Raw genomic sequence first — 10,866 nt, forward strand, 5'->3', positions numbered from 1 at the left:
GTTACGAATACGACAGTTTGACGTTCGGCTCGGGTGTTGTGAATAAAAATGAAAAGAAATCGTTTGATATCAAATCGAATCGGTCAACTGAGGTTCTGAATCGATCCCCTGGTTCGAATCCAGCCGGATCAAAGGAGCTTTTCTTAGTTGTATTAATGATTATAACAAAATAGTGGAGAGATTTCACAAAAAAATTGAATATCATTATTATTTTTTCCTAATTTACTTTAAAAAATACAACAAAATTAAAAAATGGTATGAATAAAGTTTCGCATAAAAGATCACTTCGAAAAACACACAACTGGTAATTAATTATTATACAGATTGTTTTTGTTTTAGATACGCACTAAAGTAAATATTAAAATGTGTATAATATTTATTTTGTATACTCAGATCGTCTTGTAGGAGAGTTATAAAGTAAATATCAATTTTTTTTTCATCAGGTAAACATCGTAAGTTACGTCTACTCCAGAACTCCTTCAAATTTTTAGGAAATTATATATCATTTTACTTGTACTGTCGCAAATTTGTCGCTGATTTAATATATCTATTCTAGAATTTTCGTTACAGAAAAATACAGTTTTCGTCATGTGAGTAAAAGCTTTTCTTGTTAGCTGCGATTGGCCACACCAGAGGTATACAATCCGTTAAATTTCTATTTTTAAAATATTTTGTTCTTCAAAATATAATAATCGTATTTTACTTCACTTCAGGGGGTCGAAGTGATAATTATACTATTATTGATATTTAATTATTATTGATAATTATCACAATAATTATCATAATATATACTTCGTCATTTTTTATTATAATACCGTAAAAGTGACGGGACGAGCAAGTCGTGTACCTGGCGGTAAACGACACGCCTAGCCATAACAGTTGCAGTTCGGAGCCTTAAATAGCAAAAATCTAAGGGGCACTGCCACTGCGCCCGCCACCCTGAGTTGACAAGTTCCATGTGCCTGTAATTTCACCAGCACCCTTGTCCTTCCAAATCGGAACGCAGTAATGCTCACATTACTGCTTGGCGGCCACAAACTCTTTCACAAGGAGCAGCTCTACTGCCATTATCTTTTTACTATTCAAAAAAGAGACACTATACGGTTTGTGGCTTGTATGTAATACCGCATGAGGAAGAAAAACGTGTTGTGTAAAGTACAGTAAACGCGTGTTGTTTGTAGCCAGCATTTTAATTAGTTAAGTTATGCCTCTTACTACATTACTTGAAATATATATTTGAACAAGAGCTTTAAATATGAGTAAAAAGAAAATAATGTAAAAATGCGTTATTGACGTTTTCATTCTAAGGCTCAATTTATATTGCGGCAATTTATGTTAAGATTTTGACTCGTATCTAGTTTGTAAGTTAACAAATGACATTTAAAGTTCATTGTGCTATATACAATATCGTTACAAAAATTCGCTTCCATTCCGCCGCATTATAAATTGAGGCTAAGGTGATGTATACCACACAAAGTGCTCTACTTTTGGCCCAGATCAAAAAATATGTGCACCAGGCGACGAACAACCCACGTAAAAGTGTTTCAAGGAAATAATTACGATTCTCAGCATAAAGGAAATAGGAGGTGAAAAATAAATTTGGTCGAATTTCATTTCTTGTCGCAAAAGCATTTCTTGTCAAACATTTGCATTAGCCAAGTACACAAACGGTGATTAAGGGGCAAGATAAGTTAAAATGCGAGAAAAACAGAAGGCGAGAAGAATAATGAAGCTGACGTACGGATAAAGGAAAAATGTAATGTTAGATGTTCCGATAATAATAATACGTATTTATATAACAACATTATTATTGCCGATGTGGTTAATGATTTGTGCTTCATATAGCAACGCAGTCGATTTACATATGAAGCCCTGGTAACCTAATGGTTTGATCTATCGCTTGTCAAGCAAAGGACGTGCGTTCGAATCCAGTCTCGCACCTTAGAGTTTCTCGGAATTCATATGCGAAATTTTATGTGAAATTTGCCATGAGCTTTTCGGTGAAGGAAAGCATCGTGGTGAAACTTGCACGTCGAAGAAGGTTCACGATCCTCGGAAAACGTGTGAAGTCCTCAACCCGCATTGGGCAGCTTGGCGGATTAAGGCTTACACTCTAGCCTGAGAGGAGACTCGTGCTCAGGAGTGGGACGTATGAATGGGTTAATGATGATGATATTATTTGTTCTTGTGCATTCTAGTCCGGTGAACTAGTAGAGGATGAGCTAGACATATTCCGGTCCCTCCGGCAGCGTAGGAATTTGGGAACTGGAGAGACGCCGTTCATTCGGCGTCGGGAAGTGAGCGTGCCTTACAGCTCCGCCACTAATGAGAAGATTTGGTAGTTGGTTTAGAGTCGGCAGCGGTGGCAACCGTTAGTCGCGACAGGAATTGAGCGTGCCTACAGCTCCGGTACCTATCTGGAAAATAGAGAGGGTGCTGTACGTACACCCGGGGCGGCTCACCTAAGGCACTAACCTTGCAGATAACCGGATGAAGTACGTGCAAATGTGCTGATCTGGGATTAGTGCCTGACGCAGATGGTCCCTGTGTGAGCTCGCTCGCACAGATTGTAGTGCCCTTCCCGTATAACCAAGAGGTTGGGAGCGAGGGGCACTATAAACAAAACTTATGTATAATGATGTGGGAGTGTTCTTGTGCAATTTAGAACTTCTGTGTTGTATAGTCAATGGTTTGACTACAAACATGGCAGTACTGGGTATATCTGCAAAGGAGAGCAACTGTCCGCAGTGTCCGCACGAGCTAGTAGACTTCAGTTTCTTGCACCGCGCTGTCTACATATACACAGCGTGTTTGGCGCTAAAAACGTCTTTGTTGACGAGAAGAGACTCGTGCTCAGGAGTGGTACGTGTAAATGGGTTGATGACGATGATCTATAAACCCTTAGCCGGTAATTAAAATATATAATAAAAGTTTATTCTGCGAATTTAAAGAAATTATAACATCAAAACGATGACCATTTGATTTTAGCATATTTAAAAGTCATTAATATTTTATTAACTAAGAACAATTGAATCCTTGTTTAGTGGCATAATTTATCAGAATAGAACTGTTCTCACTACTCACTGCAAACCGCACATCAAAAGAAGGTTATTTAACACAGAATATTTTATCAAATGGAAGGTAGCACTCTCCAGTGTTCTATTTGAAACGTTTTAGAGTCGTTTTGTATCCCTTTGTATAGGATAGCTTCTCGTCTTACAAATTAAAAGCAAGGAACACATTTTTCTTCCTTCAATGTAACTGAACTACCTTGGCCTTTTAAAAAAAGTATCGCATTTACTATGAGCTAAGCGTCGTCGTAACAGATTGTTTATTTCATCTATGGTTACCTGCAATGAACAGAATAGAAACCATTTATTGCAACGCCACATTATAAAAATAGGCTAAAAAAACAGACTAATATGAATAAAAACAGAAATAACACGAAAATAAAAAACAGCGTAACAACATTTAAACAACAAGTTACGTATTACTATATTGACATGTGTGCGGGTGTGGCGTATGCAAAAGGATCCCATTCAGCTAGAGTCACGACCAAGACTAGGCTGTGACGCTGGTTTTCAATGGGTCCTAATGTGCTATTATTGGTGAATCAGCGAATAGGAATGGACATTAGAAAGAAGGTTGCGAATTGCGTGCTTTCAGTGTAGTACTCGCACCATTTCTTTTTCTACCAATAAAAAAATATTATGAATGCAAAAATACGTTTTCACGACTAAACCGCTGAACCAAATTTGATGAATTTTGGTATAGACATAGGAGAAGTAAAGATATAGGCGTGGCGTCGATAGTGGTAGTTTAAGTAGAAACTGCGGAACCCACGGCGCCCCCAACACCTGGCCAAGAGAATTGGGGGAGTTTTAGTGGGTATACCCTCCACCTGGAGGACTAGTCTCGCAAAACCCTTGAGTGAGACAGTGTCCCTCAAATCTTCGTGATTAAAGCTCTGAGTGGCACTGCAACTGTTATGGACAGACGTGTCGCTTACCACCAGGCGCAAAAAAAAATATTAAAAAAAGAAACCCATGTATTTTGCAAGATCAATGCTTTTTAGTAACAGGAACGCTATCTACTCGTATAACTGAACTCAAGCCTTTGAGATGTTTCGGTCCTGATAGTGTTGCATTCTAATTTCGGCACTCGACACTCTGCTATTACGCCCGTGTTACACAGGTTAAGTAATTTTTGTTATATGTACGAACATCAGTTATATATATACTTGGTACAATTTAGCTTCTCAATTCGTCCTTCTACACACCCTTATATTATATTTAGTAATTAGCACACGACTTGTTCGTCCCTTACTTAGTATCATAAAAAACAGGTTTGTCTTTTTCAATATTCACCCTTTGCGACTACACGAAGTATATCTAAAACGTCTTAAAACATACGTAAGCTTCAGTGGTGATAACTGTATTCCGCCCACTCGAGAGTGCGGAATTAAATTACTCGCTAGCCAAAAGTTCGTGCGCTCTGCTAATGGATGCCAATGGCGGACCTATTTCCGCGAATGTGAGCTTGGAAGTCAGAATTTGCGTGATATATAAAGTTCCGAAGTAGAAAAGATTTATTTGCTTTACATAATAGCTAAAAAGTCAAACGCGTAGTTTAGTTTTAAGACGGAAGAAAAAAAAACAATGGAAGTGTCATAAAAGAACCGCTGGCGCCAAAACTCACACATTCTTATTTTTAAACACTATGAAATGTTGATAATGGTTGGTCGTAGTATCTAATTTAATATAAGTTACAAATTCTGGACTGTTTATACTTATATAATCGTTGAAAGTTCAATGCTTATTGTTAAAGTTACGACGTTTTGATTTTATATTGAAATTTTATTCAATGTACTGCCAGTCAAGAGCTGTCGTTCAGCTGTTGACTTTACTTAGTTCTCCAAAAACAGAAGCGACCTCTTGCACCAGTATAAGGTTTACCGTCGTTTCTTATAACAAAAAATGTATTATGATAAACAGAAAAAACATTAAAATTAAATAAAATAAGACTGAATCGGCGATATGAAACACCACCATGGATAATATTACATGTATGACTACCATTTGCGCCCTAAAGTAGTAAAATAATGCATTTTTTCCTTGATTTTCTAGGTTATGCGCGAGATAATTGACAATATCATAACGTACAAAGCGAAAATGGCGTACTGAGCTCAAGTATGTGGAACTCCACGTACTGTTGACACACGTGACACGCCCATTAAGCACTAACTTCTACTGTATTTATTGTTTTGTGAGTTCTATGGTACTTTTTAAAAATTATAAGGCAGAGTACTAATGCTGGGTAAGCACAAACCTAGATGTAAACGACAATACCAAATCAATACCTCCAAGGAACAACACGCTATCATAATTTTTTTTGTCATTTTCTGTTTTTGATGTAAACAGCCTTATTTTATTTACTAACATTTATACTCCCCGAATTTTGTGAGAAAAAAAGAAACAAAAAATGATATTTCAAAAAAAAAATTGCGAAATAAGGGAAAAAATAAAAACAGAGATATCCAAAAAATTAAGTTGCCGTAGTGTTCAATGGAGGTATTAAAATTACAAGTCGCTCCTTCAAAACTAAATTCTATACGTAAAAGGTTTTTGGTGAACACAAAAAAAGGAACACCAAATAATATGCTTAAATTTCTCGTCCTACAAAAAAAGATTAAATTCTAATTGACATGAAAAGCAATATATAGCACCCATGTTGTTATAAAGTCACACTTGTAAAATGACAACTTTTCAATAAAGAGGTTTAAAATTCTACGAACGAAAGTGGTCGATAACTTTCTATCCTTAAATAGGAAACTTATCAATTTGACATACATACACAATTTGTTTTATGTTATTTTTACGTTTATTGAATGGCGTGATGTTTGATCACCATAATATTCAATTATTTTTGCGAAATTACTAAAAATCAACTAGTTTGTTATAATTATTAATACGAAGATCAAACACTAAGAAAAAAATCCTTGGATCCGGTCGGATTCGAACCAAGGTCTCCCAGCAAACCGTGTCAGTCGCTATGCCAACTAAGTCACGGAACAAACAAGCGGACTTCACAAATTTTTCTATGCAGATCTTTGTTTATGTTTTTTTATTTACTTTTTTGCCATAACGCCATCTATGTATATACGTTTATTTTCTCCACAAAGAAGAGAATTTGAGGTTGTATTTCCAATACAAAATGTATATATTTCGTTTTAGCTGTATGCAGCCTCAATGATTTCCTGCTAGCCAGTGAGTGATAATATCAAAGCCTTTCTGTGTCGATGCAATTACATCTTTCCAAGAGTCACCATAGAATGTAAGAGTTGTGTCATCCGCATGCGCAATTAAGTTATAATTTGGTATTTGCAGCTGACAGAGTTCATTATGTCACATGAAAAGAGGGTTGGACCAACAATGCTACGTTGAGGGACACCATATGTAATGGGAATTTCATCACTTAGGTAGTCCCCAAGTCTGACGCGCTGTTTTCGGTCACTTAGGTAATCTGTAAATAATTTTTATTTATTTTATACACCGATTCTGTCAAGTCTCTTTATAAGATTTGGAACAGAAACCGCATCGAAGAGAATTTAAAAAAAGAGATTTAATTATTTGAGTGTTATTTTTAATAATACATTCAATAAATAAGTTAGTCCCTATTTAAATTATTTTCAAAAAATATAGCAAGGTCCGCTGGTTCGTTCCGTTATTTCATGAGACAGTGCGTCATAGGTGGCTAAAAGTTATCCTTAAATTCGCAAACATTTATTTCTACTATAAAGATCCCAGCTGTTTAGATTTTGACCGAGTAGGTAAACATGTAGGAAACACAGAGGGATTCCCATTGTAGAAGTTATTTGTTTTTATGAGCCGATCCAGAGCGTAGAACTCTCATTTGTCGCGATCATTTTCAATGTTCCCTCGATTGTCGATTTCGACTGGAAAACATTATGTATAGTCCTATGCTGACTTTATAATTACAATTTATTTGTTGATTTCGATACAGAAAGTACTAAAAATTTTTTTTTTCTTTTTCCATACACAACCTAGCAACTATCATTACAGGACTAACTTAAGGCAATAGTGTAGACAAAATTATGGATTGTTCAATATTATTATACAATCGCCTATAAATCGCAAGTGTAACGATGCAATCGCTAAAAATCGCCGTGTGTAAACCACTTATAGTGTTACGCTGTGCACACGAAATTTCCATTACACGCACATATTGCTGTTTGCTGTCTATTAATATGAGATTAATATTGCGACAGAATACATAATTAATAGTTGAATCGTATATCGGTCTGACTTTGTTTGAACAAGTCAAATATGGTAAGCTATTATGAATAGATACTACAGGAATACCTTCAAAGCTTACATAAAGTTTAACGTAAGCGTCACCGCGTGTATCAGTAAGGCTAGCACGATAGGGTGTTACTTTTGCGAGAGCGACATAAAGCGCGAGATACTTCTCTATTCCTATAGATAATAAGCAATATCTCGCGCTTCTAAGTCGCTCTCGCGTAAGTCGCGCCCGTTCATGCTAGCCCTGCTGTTTTAAATTTTTATCCAACTGTGGCGGAGATAACGAGGATAATGCCATTTTGAAATGTAATATAATATATGTCATATTTGGGAGACCTATTGTCACACGAACAAAAGCGTTCAACGGAATCCTACCTTATTACTGTTTTAACTTTTGATTTATATTCTATCAAAACTTATCTGAAATAGATATAATTTTTTTAAATAAATAAATACTTGAAAGTTGATAATTTATACATTTTGAGTAGCAGTACCAAGCAAAAATGTGAGCATTACTGCGTTCCGGTTTTGCACATGAGACTTGTCAACTTATATATAAGGGTGACGGGTGAAGTGGCAGTGTCCTTCAGATCTTTGTGATTTAAAGCTCTGAGTGGCGCTGCAACTACAATACACAAGCGCGTCGCTTAGGACCAGAAGCATAACTTTACACAATAAGAAAAAAGAAAAAGCATGTAAAATGTAGGAAATGAAACTATTTTTCCGGATTTAAATCGCGTATATTTGTTTTTTCAAACAAACCGACGTTTCGGTTATTTAATTAATAACTATTGTAACTATAGTGAAAAAATAGGGTGGTTTGCATTAATATTAGACATAACTGGTTGAAGACTGTACCACCTCAGTCAACCGCGACCATGGGACCTGTAAAGGGCCCGAAACGTCGGTTTGTTTGAAAAAACAAATATACGCGATTTAAATCCGGAAAAATAGTTTCATTTCCTATGTGTAACAATCGCGAAAACCTAAGAACTCGATAAGCATGTAAAAAAATAAATACGAAGCTGTAAACGAATTTGAGAATAGAAATTCGTTTTATTTAAATTATTTTACAGAGAACATAAACATTACATTTTCCTAAGCTAAACTCAAATGTCAGTATTAGCCAATCAAAGCTTAAGGCTACACGTATAACAATAGCTAAATTCTATTACATAGTAAGAGTGTATTGAAAAAAATAATTGATGTAGTTTTATTACCAAAACGCCTGACACTATTTTTATTGCAATAAATTCCAGACTTCTTATTGCTCTAAATTTACTTTAAGCGAAGTTCGTTGTCCATCAGTATGTAAATGAATTGCTATAAGTACCTTTAATATCTGTAAGTGTTCAACCTCGGTGATGCCATTAGACGATCTGTACCGTAGATATTATAATTTGACGCCACTAAGATCTTAGCGCTTCCATTAAAGCGAGCGCTACGGTGAAAATTATTCCATATTTTAAGCAAATGCCGAAGACCAACATTTTAATAAATCACTAGTTATTCACTTGGCACAAAGCACAAACTATTTAGGGTTTAAGTAAGTATTCTGTATGATTACATATTTAGTGCTTGATTTTAGAAATGTACGAGTACAATTTTCAAACATTGAATTTTTAAGTATGAGCGTCTTTTTGTCTATAAGAAGAGATCTGAATACTTTGGTAAGTAAGTTTGTTGTATATCCAATTGGATGTACCCCTGTTCATTATAGTCTTACGTACACTCTACAGCTGGAACATTCTCCATATCGGTTCATGTAGACTTTGGCCCATATGTGTCCTCAATCATTATTGAGCAAAAAGGCTGTTGTGTCATAAAAAAATATAATTATAAATATAGAATTTGTTCGAGAGTTTGGGTGTAATTTGTGGTTGTCTATGTGTGTGTCCGTCAATGGCACCCGCGATACAGGGTTTTCCTAGTGGGTGCTAGTTGAGTATGTGGGTCAAAAAAAGGTAATATTGAAAGTAATATAAAAAAAAATGTAATTTAATTAGAAATCTTTTGAAAGAAACTACGTCTTTTCTTATAGCCATTCTTTAAACCTTCTAAAATATCTATTTACACTGGTGGTGCGGAAAAGAAAACGATTTACATTTTCCAGAGAATGAGACGAAAAAAGCAAACCTAGTTGGGCCAATTAAACTAAAGTAGGTCGCAGGCCGCCCGTGTAGCTTTAACATATCAAAGGGATAAAAGAGAAAGGGTTTCTGTATTTGTGGTATTTCCACTTCAAAAAAGTTAGTGGTATGCAGAGTTTCCCATTGTACTGAGTCTGTGCTTTTTTGGTTATTTTACTACAGCTTTATTGGCCCGTTAGAATAGTATAATAAATATGTTGTATAAAAATGTTGTATAAAATTAAATAGGCATTAGAGAGGTGTCTCGATGAAGCCGCTTAGACAAGTACAATCGCTTTTCCTTTTTGTACAGACTGTTCGATCATGTTTTGTGTTTAAAGCATAGTTTCCGAAAGTGGTCCTTACCGCCACCCAGTGGGCGCTGAAGAGTCCTAGGGAAGGGACTCGGAAGCAATTGGGGGGCGTTGATGCTGTCCAAGGAAAGCTACCGCATTTCAAAAAAAAAACAAACCTGAATTATCTATATGAACTGCACCGTTTCCATTATTCTTTTCCGTGTGATTTTTTGTGTTAAGTTAGTTAATATAAAAAAAACGTGTTTTGAATTTTTTTTTGTTGTGGTGGGCGTTGAAATATTTTTATCGTGCCCAGGTGGTCGGTGTGAGTCGAAAACTATTTAAAACTATGGTTTAAAGTAATATGTGCTTGTGTCTTTCAATATCTTTAATGTCAGTATGTGACGTCTATTATATTCCGTGACACGTGTTTTCTTTCGCGTGAAAATTAGCGTCCTAGCACGTAAGTAAGACGACATCAAGCTGAGTGATCAGAAATAGAGACGAAATAATTGCCATCCATCACTGGCAACTCATCGGTCAAATGGTACTGATAACACTTTTAAATATCAACTTTCGTTTGCGGTCAAAAAACAAATTCGAAAGCTGAAATAATACAGCGTCAACAACTGACCTGTGTGTACGTCTCCGTATATTCCAAAAATATTATTTATTTATCGCACTAAAGATAATATCACTAACTATGGGAGGCTGTTCCATTCGGTGGTGTGGGAAAAACAGCAAAATATCTAATATATATATATATATATATATATATATATAATATATTAGATATTATATATCAAGTATATATATATACTTGATGAATAATAATAATATATTTTATTCTTTTCAAAACTAAACAGTACATGTGACAGTTAGATAGGTAGTTAAGTACCAGTAACACTGTCCAGTGTCAGTTGATTTGTTTAACCGTTTCATGGACAGTACTTATATAGTACTGCACACAAAAATCAGTACTTGCCATATTGCTCATATTGATTCAATATAAAATATTCAATGTATGTAAATAATAGAACTTTGTCAGACATTATTGATACTTCTCTATAGAAAAGCTGTAGGCGGCAACTCCACAGACCTTTGAATTTGAATATTTAA

This window comes from Hyposmocoma kahamanoa, unplaced genomic scaffold, assembly GCF_003589595.1.
Source record: "Hyposmocoma kahamanoa isolate Upper Pololo Valley unplaced genomic scaffold, ASM358959v1 80, whole genome shotgun sequence".
NCBI classification, from domain to species: Eukaryota; Metazoa; Arthropoda; class Insecta; order Lepidoptera; family Cosmopterigidae; genus Hyposmocoma; species Hyposmocoma kahamanoa.